Raw genomic sequence first — 20,159 nt, forward strand, 5'->3', positions numbered from 1 at the left:
ATCTGCCATTTTGTTGCCTAATCACCAAGTTTTGTGAGATCCATTTGTAATTCTTAGCAGTCAGCTTTGGACTTAATGCAAAATTATTCAAAGTAGTTATCTGAAAACTTTGCCACCTCACTGTTTACCCTTTCTCCCAGATCATTATGAATATGTTGAACTGTGCAAGTCCCAGTACAGATCCCTGGGGGACCCTGCTATTTACCTCTCTCCAGTGTGAAGACTGACCATTTATTCCTACCCTTTGTTTTCTATCTTTTAACCAGTTACTGATTCATAAGAGGACCTTCCCTCTTATCCCATGACTTCTCACTACTTTTAAGAGCCTTTGGTGAGGGACCTCGTCAAAGGCTTTCTGAAAGTCCAAGTACATTATATCCACTGGATTACTGTTGTCCACATTTGTTTGACACTCCCTTCCTTCCTCCCCCCAGAATTCTAATAGATTGGTGAAGCATGATTTCCCTTCAAAAGCCTCGTTGATCTTGCAGAAAATCATGTTCATCTGTATATCTGAAAATTCTGTTCTTTACTATAGTTTCAATCAATTTGCCTGGTACTGAAGTTAGGTTTACCGGCCTGTAATTACCAGGATTGCCTCTGGAGTCTTTTTAAAAAAATCAGTGTTACATTAGCTATCCCCCAGTCATCTGGAGCAGAGGTTGATTTAAATAAGTTACATACCTCAATTAGTAGTTCTGCAATGTCATATTTGAGTTCCTTTAGATCTCCTGGGTGAATATCACCAGGTCCTGGTGTCTTATTACTGTTTAATTGATCAATTTGTTCCAAAACCACCTCTACTGATGTCTTCATCTGGAACAGTTCCTCAGATTTGTCACTTAAAAAGAATTGGTCAGGTGTGGAAAACTCTCCTCTGCAGTGAAGACCAATGCAAAGAATTTATTTGGCTTCTCCACAGCAGCCTTGTCTTCCTTGAGCGCTCCTTTAGCACCTCAATTGTCCAGTGGCCCCACTGATTGTTTGGCAGGCTTCCTGCTTCTGAGCTACATAAAAAAAAATTGCTGTTAGTTTTTTGTGTCTTTTTTTAGTTACTCTTCAAATTCTTTTCTGGCCTGCCTAATTATACTTTTACTTTTGACTTGCCAGAGTTTATGCTCTTTTCTCTTTTCCTCAGTAGGATTTGACCTCCAATTTTTAAAATATTTGTTTCTAACCACCTCTTTTACTCTGTTTAGCTCTGGTGGCATTTTTTTGGTCCTCTTAGTGGGTTTTTTATTTTTTTTTGAGCTTCTGCTCTGGTGTTTTTAAAAAGTTTCATGCAGCTTGCAGGCATTTCACTCTCGTGACTGTTGCTTTTAATTTCCATTTAATTAGCCTCCTCATTGTTGTCTAGTTCCCCTTTTTGAAGTTAAATACTAGTGGAGTGGCTTTCTTGTTGTTTTATCCCCTACAAGGATGTTAAATTTAATTACATTATGGTTGCTATTACTGAGTGGTTCAGCTATATTTGCATCTTGAACCAAACCCTGTGTGCCACTTAGGACTAAATCAAAAATTACCTCTCCCCTGGTAGGGTTACAGGACTAGCTGCACCAAGAAGCAGTCATTAGTGGTGTCTAGAAATTTAATTTCTGAATCCCATCCTGAGGTGTCATGCTCCCAGTCAATATGGGGATCGTTGAAATCCCCCATCGTTATTGGGTTTTCTGCTTTTTTATAGCTTCTCTGATCTACTGACCGTTTCACAGTCACAGTCACCATCCTGGTCAGATGGTTGGTAGTATATTTCTACTACTATGCTCTTTTTATTCAGCCATGGAATTTCTATCCATAGAGATTCTATGGTTCCATTTGATTCATTTAAGATTTTACTACATTTGACTCTTCTTTCTTTCACATACAATGCTTCCTCCCTCCCAGTGCAATCTACTCTGTATTACCATGCCTCAATGATTATCATCATTCCACCAAATTTCTGTGATATCTATCATATCAATATCCCCATTTAATACCAGACCCTGAAGTTCACCAATCTTAGTATTTAGTCTGCTTGCATTTATATAAAAGCACTTATAAAAATTTTCAATATTTAGTTGTCTGTCTTCATGAGATGTAATTGAATGGATCTCTTTTTCGTTTGACTCTTTCTCTTCAATTCCTAACTGTACTTTATCACTATCATCTTCTCTTTACTGGGATATAAGTATCCCCTTTAATAAATCCTCCCCGTCTGTCCGAACCGTGTGCTCTTCTGTACCTGTCGGCTTTCTCCCAGCCCTTGGCTTAAAAACTCCTCTACGACTTTTTAAATTTGACATGCCAGCAATCGGATTCTGTTTTGGTTTAGATGGAGCCCATCACTTCCTGTATAGGCTCCCCCTTTCCTAAAAAGTTCCCCAATTCCTAATAAACCTAAATTCCTCCTCCCAACATCACTATCTCATCCATGCATTGAGACCCTGCATTTTTGCCTGTCTAACTGGCCCTGCGCATGGAACTGGAACCATTTCAGAGAATGCAACCATGGAGGTCCTGGACTTTAAACTCTGACCTAGCAGCCTAAATTTGGCCTTCAGGACCTTTCTCCTTTTCCCTAAGTCGTTGGTACCTACATGTACCACAACCACTGCCCCCAGCTTTGTACATAAGCCTCTTTAGATGTCTTGAGCCATCCACAGTCTTGACACTCAGCAGGCAATTCACCATCCAGTTCTCTCAGTTATCACAAACTCAAATATCTCTTTCTAATTAGCAAATCCCCCATGACTATAATCTTTCTTCCTAATAACAGGGGTCCCCTCCCCTGGAAGAGTATTCTCAGTGTGAGAGGATACCATGACATCATCTGGAACTTGGGTCCCAACTGTTGGATTTTTTTCCCCCTGTTCCAGCTTGACATTCCCTTTCCCCTTTGATCCTCATCAGTAGCACAGCAGCTGTCAGACTGGGGATTGGGACCGTGCTGCTGTGTCCCAGGAAATCTCATCTGTGTACCTCCCTATCTTCCTTAGCTCCTTCAGTTCAGCCACCATCATCTCAAGAGCCTGTACTCTGTTTCTGAGAGTCATGACCTTTTTGCACGTCTGACACTTTCCCAGAAGGCAGGGAACTGGATAGGCCCTACTCTGATGCTGGACTTCTGTCTGCACTATTTTTACCCTTGTGTTTGTGGGTTTTGTTTTGTTTTGAGGGGGGTGTTTATTGGCTTAAGTGTAGAGAATGTTTGTTCGGTGAATATGACTGTCATACACCATTTCTAAACACCACTGTTTTATATATTATATTTATGTGTTACGGGTGTATATTTAGAAAATCCATACTAATATCTACACATACACAATAGTGTATTATATCATGTATTTTTATATTTGTGTTTATATATATAAAAATACAAACTTTGTCACACATTGTAATGTATTAACACTTGCATTAAATATTTCTTAATTGTATCTAACAAAGATTACAGATCAAAATCTGTTTGTTTATATTCCTAGTGTATTTCTTTGGGTAGAAATTCCTAGATAAATTAATGTTCTCGAACAACTGTTTGCACTTATGAATGTGCATACATGACATTTAAGTATAGTAATGTAAATTGTTTCAAACTGAATTTCAGTACTAGAAATATTAATTTTTAGTCTTGCCCTTTGTTTCTTAGTATATCAGGCATGGTGCTGGTGCTCCATTTAAATGAAACCTGACCACAGCTTCAGGCACCAGTTTAATAAATCTTTGTTTCTTGTAATCAGGCAATATTGAATACGCTGTCTTTAAAATATGGGTAGGTACGAATTTCATTTATATAGATGTATTTGTGCCTATATGTACTAAATCTATAACTTTATGAAAGAAATGCAATGTTTAACCTATTCAGCATGATGCTAAATCTTTGGTAGATGGGTGATTACATATAGTGGAACATTTCTAGTGAGGTCACTTTTCTTTCCAGGGTAACATTTGTTGAATGAAAGGCAAAATCTAGAAAATAATATTGATTTTAAAATTTGCTGTGCAGCAGCTGTTCTATACCTGGTTTTAATATTGTTAAAATATCCCAGAATCAAATACACAGCCTGGTGGTGCAAACCCGGAAAGGATTTTGGTTTTACCATGCTACTGTATTTACAATCAGAGATATCAGCCTATTTGATAAAAGCCACGTTTGAAATATCTGTGATGAATAGGAAACTTTTCCAGGCAAGTGCCCTCTGCTTCTGGCATTTAAGATGGCATTTGAAAAATAAAAGGCTGAAATTTTAAGTGTTCACTAATCTTGTCAACCTTGGAAAAATATCTCAAAAATAAGACCCTAAAAGTTGAGATCAAAGGATCAAAAATGCTGAACACTCGAGGTGTTTACAGTTACAAAGGTAACCCACATTTGAAAATGTTGGTATTAATCATGTTTTGATAATTAATAAGTAATCATTTGTCAATCCATAGCCAATTAATTGATGATTGACCATTAATAGAAATGTTAAAGGCGATTATATGTTTAGTGAGAGGGATTCTCTCAAGTCTGGATAAGTTTAATAATAAACCTCGGTTAAGTCAGTTTGATTTTATTTGCTGATTATCAGTTAGTAAAGACAGCACATACATAGAGAGGCCTACAGTTACCAACAGCTGTGGAAGATCTTCCCTGCGGTTCTCTGACAGTCTGTGTCCAGCCTGCAGATGATCTCATTTCCTTGTGATCTTTTAGTGTAATTGTACCCTTTGTTGTTCTCCTTGTTTATCATTCTAACCCTTAACTATTTCCTCCTTTTTTGCACTTTTCCTTATCTCTAGGTTATTTCCTGACAAATTTTGCGGTTAATGTGATAAAATAACTGTAACAGCCGTCTTCATGTTTTGCAGTTAAGATTGCAAAAAAATTCTGTAACAGAACTTTAAAAAAAATATGCTGAAGGTTCAGGTGTCTTGGTAGCAGAGCATCATGGGAGTCTTGCTTCCAGGCAAGCCTTAAAATCTTTCTTGACACTATATTAAGTGTCTCCAAGGCGATTTAAAGATGTAGCACAGATCCAAAAGCCCATTGAAATCATAAATGATCTGGAGGATGGTGTGGATTGCACTCTCAGCAAATTTGCGGATGATACTAAACTGGGAGGAGTGGTAGATACGCTGGAGGGGAGGGATAGGATACAGAAGGACCTAGACAAATTGGAGGATTGGGCCAAAAGAAATCTGATGAGGTTCAATAAGGATAAGTGCAGGGTCCTGCACTTAGGACGGAAGAACCCAATGCACAGCTACAGACTAGGGACCGAATGGCTAGGCAGCAGTTCTGCGGAAAAGGACCTAGGGGTGACAGTGGACGAGAAGCTGGATATGAGTCAGCAGTGTGCCCTTGTTGCCAAGAAGGCCAATGGCATTTTGGGATGTATAAGTAGGGGCATAGCGAGCAGATCGAGGGACGTGATCGTTCCCCTCTATTCGACATTGGTGAGGCCTCATCTGGAGTACTGTGTCCAGTTTTGGGCCCCACACTACAAGAAGGATGTGGATAAATTGGAGAGAGCCCAGCGAAGGGCAACAAAAATGATTAGGGGTCTGGAACACATGAGTTATGAGGAGAGGCTGAGGGAGCTGGGATTGTTTAGCCTGCAGAAGAGAAGAATGAGGGGGGATTTGATAGCTGCTTTCAACTACCTGAAAGGGGGTTCCAAAGAGGATGGCTCTAGACTGTTCTCAATGGTAGCAGATGACGGAACGAGGAGTAGTGGTCTCAAGTTGCAGTGGGGGAGGTTTAGATTGGATATTAGGAAAAACTTTTTCACTAAGAGGGTGGTGAAACACTGGAATGCGTTACCTAGGGAGGTGGTAGAATCTCCTTCCTTAGAGGTTTTTAAGGCCAGGCTTGACAAAGCCCTGGCTGGGATGATTTAACTGGGAATTGGTCCTGCTTCGAGCAGGGGGTTGGACTAGATGACCTTCTGGGGTCCCTTCCAACCCTGATATTCTATGATTCTATGAATGGGAGTCTTTCCCCTGGGTTCAGTGATTGTTGGGATAGGACCTAAATGACCAGTCAGTACAACTTACAAGCATAAAAATAATTAATAATGTGTCCAATCCTAGAAAACAAGCCTAAAGAACCCTTTTAAATATGCTTGGTGAGTTCGTCATTATTTTTCCTCTACATACACTTGATAATGTGTGTGGTGGGGTGGATTTTATCTTGCAATTCAGTTATTTTAATAGTAATTTTAACTGTAAAATACTATGGTGGACACATTCGCTGCAGAGGGGTTTTCTACCCCAGCCCTCCAGTACGCTGGCAAGAAGGGCAGTATTGGGAGAAAGGACTAAAAGTTCCATATTTAGGTGGAGTCCTATTGCCCTGCACAAATAACGTACAGGTGCATAAGCCACTATATTCCAGACCATAGACTAGAATAATGACTGTAGAGGTCTGCTGTCTGGGTTCATTCCCTACTCCCGGGCTAGGAAGCATATATTTTGGCCACTGATTTGGCTTTATTCAGAAAAAATAAATTAACCTACAATGAATAACTCTAATTTTAAAATTATATTGCAGATCACCATTGCATTGCCATGATAAAGCCTTCCTAAAGTTTTCCAATCCAGGGTATAAAGAGCAATGCAAGATAGAGAGCATATGCAGCTATTCAGTCCTGTAAAGCAGATATTTCTGAGTGGTCATCAAGAGCCAAAGCCATGTGGCCTTTCTGAAAGGTAGTCTTCTGTCAAAATTCTACCTACCAGGGAGCCACAAGGTTGGTGAGATTTAGAAACCCCTCACCACATCAGCACACCTTCAAAGTGCTTAATATTATAGCATATATTAAAAATGGCATTTTTAATGATGTATGTAGATTGGCTGTTCTTGGACTTTTTCTATAAAATATTGTTTCCCTGAAAGATACAGAACTGGGGCTTTTTGACAATTTTAATGCAGATTAAGATAATTAATATGATAAATGGCTCAAATTGTAAAGGGCATCTGGCCAGACGTGCTTGATTTGTTGTACTGTGATTTTATTTTATTTTATTTTATTTACCTGAAATTCAGAGAAACCAATTACATAGTTTAAGAAGATTAGTGTTGTGCCCAATGACATTCGATGCTGTGTGTTAATCTCAAACTTTGTCAGGAACTTGCTCCTCCCATGTTGATCTAAAACAGTCCAAATTTGGTCATCATGCTGGCATTCTGCATAAGCCACTTACTCCAGAGGGATTTGGGGGAAGGTTGAGGGCCTATTCCCAGAGACAGTGAGGGTGGAAAACAGCTTTTGTCAATGGTTCAGTGGCTGAGGTGAGTTATTTTGATTTTGTTCCTTTGGAATGTTTGTATTTAATTCTGCTGGGTGCATTATGCTGTTGCAGGATTAAGTAAATGTAAAATCCCTAGATCTCTTGTACAGGAGTCCTTTTATTGTTACTTGTAAATAAATGTACAATTTGTTTTCTGCTCTCAAAGTGCTTAATTATTGTTGCTGGCCTGGTAACAGATGGTAGGGCCTTCCAAGTCAATGTCCTATTAAAGGAGAAATCAGTGACATGGAGTCTTCAGATATTCTTAATGGAATTTGCTTTTTTTTACACTATATGTACCGGTCCTTGAATGGAGGCGCTCACAAACAGCATGGAGGCAATAATCTGTTTCAGGAATCTCAGCTTAAACTCCAATGCCCCAGTCCCAGGGAGCAACTTTGCCTCGAGAGTCCACTCTGATTAGAGAGATTAAGACAGAGAGCAAACTCTTTTGCTGCTTGCCACAATTTCCCAAAGCAATTTGCTTCAGGAAACCAACAATGCAGAAAACCAACAAAAAAAGACATTATAAAATTGTGTGTCACAGCTCCACCAGGGGACTCTGGCCACACCAGTACTTAACAATTAAATAACCGGACATTGACTCTCACAGGTGTCTTTTGATTAAACATTTGTAAAGAGAAAATTAACTGTAGCCTATTTGGAGCCATGTCTTGGCACAGTTCTCCACTTCTTAAACATGCCATTCATTGAAGTATTAATTTCCATTATGGTCAAGACTCTGCCAGTTATATGTAGTGGAAGCCAACTATAATAAAAGTCCTCTGAAAGTGGAGTTTCAGAGTAACAGCCGTGTTAGTCTGTATTCGCAAAAAGAAAAGGAGTACTTGTGGCACCTTGGTTAGTCTCTAAGGTACCACAAGTACTCCTTTTCTTTTTAAAGTGGAGTGGAAGTCCCAGATTGCATCAGTGCATTTCAGTTGACTTTCACTCTTCTTATAGTGGAACTTCACTCAGTTTATAGCAAAGTTTCATTTCATTCAAAGGATGAATCTTAGATGAGGAAAATGAGGTGTGTTTACCATTTGTTAGCTAACACGTTTAGTACTTAATATGATTTTAAACGCCATTTTGTGCCTACTGTAGTCAGTAGTGTTAAACTTAATACCTGAGGGAGGGAGAGGAGCTTTTTTCCTGCCAACTTGGGGTTCCTTTCCCCTGTCACAACTTTAAAATTGGCAGCTTTTGCTTATGACACTTCAAAAATTTTACAGCCAAAAGTACCCAACAACTCCTGCTCTCATGCCCTCCCATTCCCACCCCTCACAATATTTGGTGGCAGAAATGACATAATTTGTATGGAGATAATATTATAAATACTTGCAAAGTGCTGTTTTTACATCTGTATGTGACCCGAGTTTCAAACTCATTGAAGTCAATGGGATTCTTGACTTCTGTAGAAGTCTGCTTTGAAACTTGGTCATTTGATAGAGCTGTAATTATAAAGGTTCTTTTCTTCCAGTAGAAAACGTGTGATAGTTTTGCTTGAGAACTACTAAAAATGACTTGGGCCTTGCCAGTGGTTTTGTAGGCAAATATCTGGCCTCCTCATAGGTATGTGCTTACTGTTGTATGTGGAGACATCCAGATTTATGTAGATGATGCATCTTGAACTATAATCCATTTAATAGTAATACGTCCATGTTATGTCTATTTGCATTTACTCCTTTTAAAGCACTGGATTGGCGCAATAATAGATGAAAGGCCATGTAACCCATAAAGGCAACGGGGAGTGTGTTGTTGAGGTGTGAGGTCAAAGGCGGAGTGCTTCCTATACTCTTGGCACCTTTAATACAGTGGTAACACGTGCCACACAGTACCTTATTGCTTTTTTAAAATGTCTTGCTTGAAGAAAGGGAGCATTACTTTTTGACATGGAACTTGTTTATCTCATCTGCCACAATGTCAGTGTGGAATACTCCAGGTCCGCAAACCTACTTCTAGTTTTAAAAGGCAGTATGCAAAGAGGTGCTTTAAGACTTTGGGGCAGATCCTTAGCTGGCATGAATTGGCATAGCTCAATTGATTTCAGTGGTGCTATGACAGTTGACTTTGAGTATATGCCCCCAAGTCAGTTGTAGCCGTGAGAATCTAAAATGCCAGCTATAATGTGCAGAAAACCAATTGCCTAAGTAAAGAGCTGTATATTCTTATTACCATGTATGACACATAATCAGACTGGGTCAGCTGAACCATGTTTATTCCAGTGTATGGTAAAAGTTGGGGGATCAGCCTTTCTGTTGCGTTGGTGTAAATCCAGAGAATTGCCACTGAAGATATTGTACTTGAAGTCAGAATACAGTCCTGTAACTTGAAATCAACATGGACTAGATTGATAGTGTGTTTAAAGAGGGGATAAAAATGGTTTTATCTGGTTTTGGTTTTTGTTCCCCCCTCCCCAGTCTTGCCTTATTACATTCATATAAAATAGTTTGTGGACTCTCCCACAGACTGCTATTAGAACCTGTCAGATAATGTTTATTCCAGAACAGAGCAGTGCAAAAGCTATGAAACATTTCTACCATTACAAAATGCTGTATCCAGTTTTACTGACCCTCATAACTGTGCCGTCAATCATCAAGCTGCAGACACCTAAGAAAGGCGTGCATATGTCCTCTGCATTTCACTGTCAAACTGAAAGCATATTGATATGGTGAAAACTGCCTACTGTGGTTGGCTAAAGCCTTCTGCAGCATCATTCATGCTCGCAGAGTTGAATTTGAATGTGAGTGCAGATGCTTCCTCCAGTGTTGATCCATATGGATTCCGTTATCTACTACATCATTCATTCTGCAGCCCAAAATTCAGTTAGTCAAGAATGCTTATCTGGTTTAGCCTGCTGTTGTGTGAAAATTTAATGGTGCAAAACCTGGTTAAACACTGAGACCAGAGGTTTGGTTCTTTTTTTTCTTCGTGACAATGAATGGACCAAATATGATGATGTGACTTTGGGTGCAACCTCTGCCTGAAACTCCTAATCCAGCATGTGTTTAACTCAGTGGCATGTAAATCCCAGGAGTTTAATTAATCAAGTCCCCCCTCCCCCGGTACCAGTTTAGGGAAACTACAACTTTAATCTTAAATCGTGTCCCTGTTGGCAGAGAAGATGTATGAAAGGGAGAGTACATCTTAACACACACATTTTATCAGAAGCCATAGCACAGGAAGATAGCTGAAAGGCATAAATATTTGTATGCTGGGTCTGTTCTTTTTTTTTTTTTTTTTGGCATCCCCATTAATAACAGAGCATGTTTCCATTTAATGACATCTTAAGCAAGCTGTGTTAGGAGTTAGTGATTGCATGTTTAATCATGGAAATAAGCACCAACCGAGCCAGTCATTCACTCTTACCCCAAGGGAGCTATATTTCTTGGAAAGCACTGATGGAAAAGTCAATGTGCTTGAGTCTCAGCTGTGGCATAAAACCCATGGCACATTTTGTTTATGCCACTGTGTTCATGTCATTTCAGTGTATGTGTCTGTGAACAGGAGGGGTTAAAGGTACATTTGTGAGCTTATATGTTGGTTTCCATCATGCCATTGACACCTACTTGCATGATACGTTCTTGTCTCTTTTGCCCTATCATGGCAGGGAATATGAGGTGTTCCTTAGATATGTGAATTAGATATCTAGATGAAATTACACAGGAACGACCAACATGAAGGGATTTGGAAAAGGAAAATACTCCAGTAAACAGTAAATTAGGGAATTTAGCTGAAACAAGATTAGATTACTCCTGTGTGTTTACAGATATTATATGAGGTGATTGAGCTTATAAGCAGAGAGGGAAGCCTGAACCACTGGATCTTGACACTTTTGAAAAGTTTGTATCCATGTGTGAATTTTGTTTGCCAACCCCATCTCTATTTAGGACATGTCTACACTTTGAGCTGGAAGTGTAAATCCCAGCTTGAAGAGACATTTCCATGTGAGCTCTGATTGAGCGAGCGTGCTAACAATGAAGCGTAGCGGTAGCAGCATGAGCAATGGCTAGTTTGCCCCTATTACGTACCTGTCCAAGTTACTATGACAGGTGGTGCATGGTTTTTTTGTTTAACTGCTCGCTTGTTTGATTTATCTAGGTACCAGTCCCTGCTAATCTGTCAAGCAAGTGGAAAGGAAGGGGAAAAATCTGATCTTTAATTTGTTTGAGTTGTAAAGGGAAGGTCTGAGCCACAACGCTATTAGTCAATATTATATCACCTTTTTTTCAAACTTTGTTAGTACATATTCTCCTTTCTTCACTGATAGCATGTACAGTTTAAGATAACCATGGTATACAGCTTAATGGTTCTCTGTTGTATAGTAACAGGAGCCCCAGATCTATTGTTTTTGGTACACTTAAGAGAATGTATATCTTCCACAATGAGATATTATGGTTGCAAATGTAGATCTATACAAACTTTCCTTCAGGTGATCTTAAACCTTTTTATTTGCAATCTATATCTGTGTTGTTAAAATGGGAATAGTACCCGTACAAATAAATGCTACCCAAACTTTCTTTCCAGTGTTTCACCCCATAGATCACCTGGTATTTAATATCATAGAGTGGGACTTTTCTTGATTTACAATCACACAACTTAAAAAAACAAACAAAAAAAAGGGGCAAACTATTATAATGGTATCCACTTCTTGCATTGAAAAATGAACTGTGGTCTCACAGCTCCCTTGAGTGTTTGGAAGGAGAATAGCATCTCTTAATAATAAAGCACTTTCCTATGAGCGGTGCACATTCATATAATTATCATTTGCCTGGCAAATTTTCAACCATCAACAGAGAAAGTTTTCATTGATTGCCTCCTGTTGTAAGGAAGTAATAATACTGCTGTCTCTGCCTTTCATGAACTATACAAATCAAAGAAAACAGAAAGAGCTAGGGAGACTTGGTGGGAATAAAATACAGTGTTGTGTGGGTTATTTCCCATATCACTGCATAAAAGTACAGGGTCATGGTCTCTGTGCATAGGCACTAAATATTTTGACTAAGGTTTTCAGAGATGGCTACTGATTTTTGGATGCTCAGTCTGAGACACCTGAAAGGAGCCTAATTTTCAAGAAGTTCTGAACCATCCTCTGAAAGTGAAAAATCAGACTCTTTGTAAGCTGCCTCAAGTCAGGGACCCCAAATTGCTAGTCACTTTTGAAAATCTTGGCCATTGTGTAGTAATTTGGAAAATAGAATGTTACCATTTTGCTACAGGGTTGCAAATGGCTCAGGCTCCTAGAAACCATGAAATGAAAGCTACATATGAGAAATATTGTTATAACTACCCTAAGCTTTGTTAGCCCTGATGGACTGCTGTTGAAACAGGAATTACTCTGAAGTGGTTGCGATCATTTGGACCAGAGTCTCACTGAGTTGATCAGAAAGTGACACTATGCTTGATCCTAATCCCATTAAAATCAACTGGAAAACTCCCATTCAGTTTGAAGGTGCTGGATCAGTCCCACTATACTGTGGTGGGGAAAACAGGGGGAAACCATTATGTATAACAGCAATGCAACCCTTTGCCGGGGATGTGTGTGGGTACACATCTTCGTATAAATCTATAAAAAAAATGCAGTTGTGATATTTTCCTCCCAATTATGTTGTTTTATGAATCATGACTGTGTTAGTGAAATAACTTATTATTTTTTAAGTGACACATTGACACAAATTCTTGTCCCGTTGAAGTGAATGAATTTTGCAATTGACTTCAGTTGGACCGGAATAAATAATTTGCACTCACCAATTTTCACGTCCTGGGATCTGTCCATCCCATGAAATGTGTGCATTACTCCTACCAATAAGACAATCCTGTGGTTTCAGTTTTTGTGCATAAATTGAACTTGCTCAGTTTCCAGTAATTTGGTGAAATTTACCCATTGTTTTCTTGTGCTGCTATAACGTATACCCAGATTCTATCATTTGTTTTTTGGAGGAAATGTGTAAGAAAGCTAATTGAGGTACAACAGGCGTTGAGAGCTTGTATCTCATTGCAGTATAAAAGGGGAGGTTGAGCTGCAGAGTAGGCATAACTAGATGGCAGTTATCTTCTGTTTTTCAGACTTATAATTAGTCTGGCAATTTTTTGTAACCAGACCAAGAAGAAGACTAATCTATCTGTGTGTGTTGACTTCTCAGACATCAAATTTTCAGACCTGTACAGTTGGTACAAATAAGTTCAGCAGACTTCTAAATGGAGAGAACTGACATGAAGGATGAATGAAAAGATGCCTCTTCACCTCTGATATGAATCCAGACTTAATATTGTTTTTTCAGGTTCATAGCTGCCTATGAGTGGTGTACTGTTTTTCTCATTATTTTTCACATGCACCTGTATTTCAAAGTTCCAATCCGTATACAAGTACCAAAATATCAGGGTTATGTTTTAAAAAGTGTAACCAGAAGCAGGAAGTATGAAATGAGACAATCCTTGTTTCTCATGGTATTTCCAGTCCAGTAATGCCTATCTAATAGCACTGATGATTTCAGATTAGAATCCAAACCAGATCTGAACTCAGAACCTTTTTGGTGGTGCAATTGAAGTAGATGATAAAAAGAAATAAGAAGAGGTGGAAGAAGACTAAGTTAAATAAATTCAGGCATAATGAACCATCTGTCATTTCCTTTCTCCAAAATTTCCTATATTTTTATGTCCTGAAGTCACAAAAACATTGTGACATTGGGTACAATTTTCAGAAGTACCTAAGGGACATAAGAGCCTAAGTCCATTGCAAGGAAAATGTGATTTAAAAAGATTTAGGTGTGTTGTGAAAATTTTACCCAGTATGCCATCATTCTTCCAAAATATCAGCTGTACAGATCCTGTGTTCTTCATGGATACCCAAATGTTTTAACAGTGAACTGACAAAATTAATCTAAGCAGAGATTGTTATGCTGATCTGTCTGTTGTACATTCACTGTCTAGGCTGAAATAAGTCTTGAAATATGTCTTGACATGAAATAAGTCTTCACTGTTTTTGATTATTTTAATCTACTCCGGCTATCTTAATTCTTCCTTGAAGGCCGTCACAATGGTGTATAAATCCTCCTGGTCCAGAATGTACCACTGTGGACTGCCACTGCACTGACTGCAGTGAGACTGCTGCATGGCATACATTCTGAGATGTCTCCAGTGAATCAGGAAGTACCAGAAAGATTTTGGAGGAAAGCTACTTTAGAAAGAGAAGTTGAAAACTTATTCCTGTACTAAAAGTCTCCTCACACCTGTTAGTTGAGATGTCATGTACACACAGCAAAAATGTCATTTTTGCATTGCAATTCATCTTTAATGTATATTCCAAATAGTATCTAAAAGAGAGAGAGAAGATTTGGGATTATGTTCTGTGCTCACTCTTTTTAGAATAATCTCATTGGTACAAATAGTAGTCCCCTTAATTAAACAAAGATAGCGTACATCCTTTGTTTAATTAGTCTGGGCTGCTCACTGTTGATGAGAATAAATTTTTTTAAAAAATGGAAAAGTTCCTTCATTCTTGTAAAACCTAACTTTTAAAAACTGATTTGGATACATTTTAGTAGAAAGTATGACTGCAGCATTTAATTGCAAGTATCAGCATTAACTTTTTTCTGGATAATCATGTTACCCATGATACTTGTAAATGGTTGTAGAAGAGAGAAGACCAGTTAAAATATAAGCATAAGTGAGCCCCTTCCTTCCACTGCCTCAATCTTGTAGAGGTGGGTTGCTCAACAGGTACTGTTTTGTGATCTGCTATTCAGTCTAATGTTGACTGACAACACTGTCATTAATTTGAAAGAGATGCAGGCACATATTCGATTAGAGGATGTTTCAGTTGCTTTTTACAACAGTAGTAGAACAGTTTTAGCTATCCCATCCAACAGAGGGATCCCATGGCTTCCAGTTCTGGGACTGTGAAGGCTTTGTTTGGCCACTAGGATACAGCCAGTGTCTTTTAAAAATATATCTATGTTCTGAGTAGCTTTGGTTTGCTTCTGGTGGACACACCTATAAATACTACGCTTCCAGTTGGTGACAGTAGTGTTATATTGTTTTTTTCAGTGCTGTTCTGGTTCATATCATGTACTTTTGGATCACAATGTTCTATGCAGTGACTGGGTTAGACATAAGGCCTAACTTTTCCAACCAATAATTTGAGTACTGTTCAAATTCTGGATTTCACAATATGTGAAGGGTGTAGTTCAGACTGTTCAGACCAAAAGATTTCGCTATGAGATTGTTCTGATAATGGCAACTCGAGGTATCCAGTAAACGGTGAGAAATCTGACTGCTTTCTCCTCTTCTTTTTGATTTGAAAGAATTGGTTGTGTTTCATATTGCTCAAAACATTTTAGCTTCAATAAGGCTTCCCTTAGGGAACTGGATCTTTATCCCTGTGTCTTATTGTCTAGTCTACATGTGGCTTATGGCTGTATTTAGCAATTTGTTCTGTATGGTTGGTGATCAAACCAAATGATAACATGGCTTGGCAGGGAAAACACCTATAACTTGTTTGACTTCTTTTTAATGTAGGTTTCTGCCTAGGCTAAATTACATTTTTAATGTAATGTAAAAAATGTTAACAAGGTTAAAAAATGAGTTTTGATTTTACAAAATTTACGGTTGGTCATAGGACTTGTTACTATGAGGAGTGCCATTGGACTAATAAGTGTGTTTAAGTATATTATGTGGATTGGGCCTTGGAATGAGCAGAACACTTTGTGTGTTAACTTAAATGAAATAAGTTACAATTTCCAAAATCATGGTTTGATCTTCTGTCTTGGTTGTGTGTGTTACGATGATGTTGGAGACAACTTGGAGATGTTCCCAAAAGTTTTTGCAGGGAATATGGAATCACATCCTTGGATCAGTACTTTCTCTGTCTCCTATTGAGTTCCTATTATTAAACATATTTGTGTCTGGAGAGAGGCTTGCGCTCTCATTGTTTCATTTTGGCATGACTGCAAACCACTTAGAATCATGCCTCTTACTTTTCATCCAGCCCTGCAAAATCAAGTAAGGAAACAAACCTTGTTTAATCCCCAATATCTATAGAATTAGTGAACATATCATGCAGTATTTTGAAGAACCGATGAAAGGTGATTCGATTTATAGCCAGTTTGTCTGATACAGTGAAATGTTTTCCCTAGACTGTTTCAAGAGACAAGGTGGTTGCGGTAATATCTTGTATTGGACCTATTTCTGTTGATCGGAGAGAGAAGTGTTTTTTAGCTGACACAGCACTCTTCTTCAATTTTGTGTAAGTTTGGAAGCTTGTCTCTCTCACTAACAGAAGTTTGTCTGATAAAATATTACCTCACCCACCTTGTCTCTGTAATATTCTGGGACCAGCATGGCTGCAACGCTGCATACTGAGTCAAGAATCGTTCAGATAACGTAGTATAGTAGTGTGCATTACATTCTTAATTACGAGGATTGTCACAGGGTAAGAGTAACTCATTTCAATTTGGTTTATTGATGGAGGGAGGAAGAGCACAGTATCTACTCCCTCTCCACCAGATAGCTTACAGTTTTTGAGGTGTTCTGAGATGCGTTTGGGGAAACAGTGCCAGCTCAAGTCAATCTGCTGCCCTGGCCAACCTCCCTTTTCACTCCCACACCTCCGTCACTTGCTCAAAAAGTTGTCATAAACTGCTGCTGTTGATATTTTGCTCCCTTAGCCAGCCACTTTTTTAACCAAGTTTCATTTAGGGTCTCCAAAGACTAATGGTTGTGGCTGAAATGCCTGAGTGCTGGCCTTTGGTTGATTGCTCGTGCATATTATTACATTTTTCTCTGTCTGGAAGCTCATACTCTTTTTGAATAAAATAAGTTAGAGCCTCAAGCACCCTTATGCTTTCTTCCACACAGCCCCTTTCATCTGGGACCTCCCACCCCAGTCAAAATCCTTAAAATTATCAGTTAAACCTCCTTCAAGTCACTCCTCAAGATTACCTTTTTCCATGTTATGTACAGAAAACTGCAACCTGATGATGGCTAGATATGTGATGAATTATGATCTCTGCTCCTGATTGGCTAAGAATTGTTTCAGAGTAACAGCCTTGATAGTCTGTATTTGCAAAAAGAAAAGGAGTACTTGTGGCACCTTAGAGACTAACCAATTTATTTGAGCATAAGCTTTCATGAGCTAGCTGTAGCTCACGAAAGCTTATGCTCAAATAAATTGGTTAGCCTCTAAGGTGCCACAAGTACTCCTTTTCTTTTTAAGAATTGTTTGTTGCCCTGATTTATAGCATACTCTTCCTGTCTTACAAGGGTATTTTAAAAGTCAGTGGAGCTTTGAGATCCTCAGATAAAAGGTGCCACATTGTATGCAGTAGAAGCACAAATTATTTTTTAAGAAGTGTCTATAGCATGCCTGGCCAAAGCTTTCAAACCTGAGTGCCTACCATTAGGCACCTACATCCCTGGTTAGGCTCAGAAATAAGGTCTCTAATTACTTTTTCTGAAGGTGTGGGATACCAGCAATACTGGTTGGCCTCACTGGCAGTTGGAGTGTTCAACATCCCTGAAAATCCAGCTAGTTCTACTTATATATGAGTGCCTAAAATTAAACTCCTAAATCCAGATATGAAAATTTTGGCCTCTGCAGTGCGTTTTGAAGAGAGTGCTCCAGGCACTGTGAAAATGCTCGGATTTACAAGAAGTACACCTTACTCTTGAACCAGGTAAATAGAATTGTGTGATGCCATGACTGGAGCTGTGCATTCACACTAAGATGATTGTATCCATTTTCTCAGTGAAATCTTCCTGTCCCATCCCTCCCAGTGAAATTCAGCCAGACACTGACTCAAAACTAAATAAATCTTTTTGTGCCTACAGGTAAACTTTTCTCTCTCACTATCACTGTCACCTATGCAGTCAAACCTGTCAGTAAAAATACCATAGGCAAAGATAGGTGTCATTGTCAAAGCAACTCACTTAGTCTCTGAAACTTAATCTCAGTATGGCCATGTCTCCAGATGTGTGCCCATTGCCTCTTAATAGGTATTATGTGAGTAAAACTATTTTCAAAAGAATTTTAAAATCGTTAAAATCCTTTGCAGTGCTAAAAATAGGTGCAATTCAATTATAAAATAGCTATTTGTGTTATTGCATACAAAAATAAAAAAATCAACGCTTGAAGTTGTCGCTAGGCTGCCAGGTTTAACCCTACAGATGAATGTTAGATGAGTCCTCATGGTTTATGCATGAGGATACAATTTAATGCAATCATTAATTCTAGTTTTTATTGTCTCAGTAGCATCTAATGGCTAATATAGATAGTACTTCCTGAGCAGCTAGTGCCAGAAATAATGGTCTGGCCTATAGATTTGTGAACCAGGATTTCTATTGCTCTTTCCAGGTGCTGGCTTTGTGCTCCTGTGGATGATCAGTCAGCTGAGGGGTTCCCAGTGTTGTTTTTTTACGTTAGGCACAGAAATGTAGGTTACCTTTCGCCTCTTGATTTCAAGTGTATTAACAGGCTGAGAAAAAAATCTCATGGTCCAATAATTGTGCAAACTTAACCCTTTACAAATTTGCTGAAAAGACGGCAGTGGATACACATCATTCCCATCTAGAGCTAAGTTCATTGAAGTGATGATTTGCACCAGTGATGGTTGTTAGCATAGCAAAGAGTGGAGGTATGTGACCTTCTGCAGTGACTTCTAGTCTTTTTCTTTTCTTGTCTCTCTCCTCTCATTCAAGCCCAGGGTTGGCCACCAGAACAAAACACATGCAGGTCACTGGCGATCCAGACTTACACAACACAAAATAAACTATGTCTATATAGAGCTCAGTGGGAATGGACATAATGGTTCATTTTTACTTGTCTTCATCCTGAGTTTTTGCTGCCTTGCATATGCTATAAATTTGACCCAGATGTGACTAGATGCCATTAACTGCTGTATTGATGTAACTTTTGTGCTGATGTGTATTCTCCAGTCAGTTCCCTTTTCCTATATTGCAGACCTTTACTAACGAAAGTTCAGTTATATTTGATTATTCCTAACCTTTTAAAAATAGGGTACCCTTAAAAGTTATGGTTCCCATAGACTGCAGCGGTGTTAAGAGACCATGTCACTGTGAATGGTCTCCAGTGTTAACTGCTTATGCTAAACAATCTGCTCCACTTTGTATTTAGTATTCTGAGTACATTTCCCAGACCTGCAAATCTCTGTGTAAGCTCGAAAGCTTGTCTCTCTGACCCACAGAAGTTGGTCCTGTAAAAGATATTACCTCACCCGTGTTGTCTCTCTAATTCCCCAGTACCGGCGTGGCTGCAACAGCACTGCATACATGGTTCACATAGTCCTGTACCAAAAGAGAGAGGGAATTTCTGGGTTTCTGAAGAACTTGCAGAAGTCTATAGCTATTCTCTCCATCTCTTTCATGTGTGACCCACACATGATATCCATATAATATGTAATATTCTCTAATTGACTAGTATCATGTGAGATATGGAGGTATGAGAAATCCAAACAATGTTGGCTAAAATTGCACGTAGTATAGTCATTTGCTTTCTGTCAAGCTGTATACCTCTAAATATATGCTCAATCTCTGAAGAAATAAATTAAGAAAAACATTTTAAGATTAACTAGCATTTGTTTTTTAAAGTGATGCTTCACAGCAACAAGGCATCCCAACCTTGCCTTCTCGGTGGAGTTTAAAATAGAGGAAGGACACCTCCCATCATCATAGCAATTAAAACGAATTAGAAATACACAGAATTGCTCTAACTCACTTAAAATGTAGAGAGAACTTTTCAAATGAACAAATGGGAATTAGGCACCCACCTCACTGATATTTATTAGGTTGGGACTGGAGGAGAGCTGGACAGGAAACAGTTTTCTAGTACTATGAGAATTTTTGAGATTTTTTTTTTAAATCCCCATCCCAAAATGGGACAAAATATCAATCTC

At 38.7% G+C, this 20,159-nt stretch overlaps 1 protein-coding gene across 2 annotated transcripts in view; it reads left to right on the forward strand.

Moving 5' to 3' along the window:
- Positions 1 to 20,159, forward strand: part of RET (ret proto-oncogene) — a 137,518-nt gene that overhangs the window by 45,175 nt on the left and 72,184 nt on the right. Inside the window, exon 1 of one of the 2 annotated variants that reach the window (XM_075130794.1) lies at positions 7,176 to 7,249. The exons of the other annotated variant lie outside the window; for it this stretch is intronic. The gene's annotated coding sequence lies outside the window, so the exon portion shown is untranslated. Of the gene's footprint in view, positions 1 to 7,175; positions 7,250 to 20,159 lie in introns of those variants that run through there. 2 annotated transcript variants of the gene reach the window in all.

The sequence above is a fragment of the Caretta caretta genome, chromosome 7 (genome assembly GCF_965140235.1).
Source record: "Caretta caretta isolate rCarCar2 chromosome 7, rCarCar1.hap1, whole genome shotgun sequence".
Classification (NCBI taxonomy): domain Eukaryota; kingdom Metazoa; phylum Chordata; order Testudines; family Cheloniidae; genus Caretta; species Caretta caretta.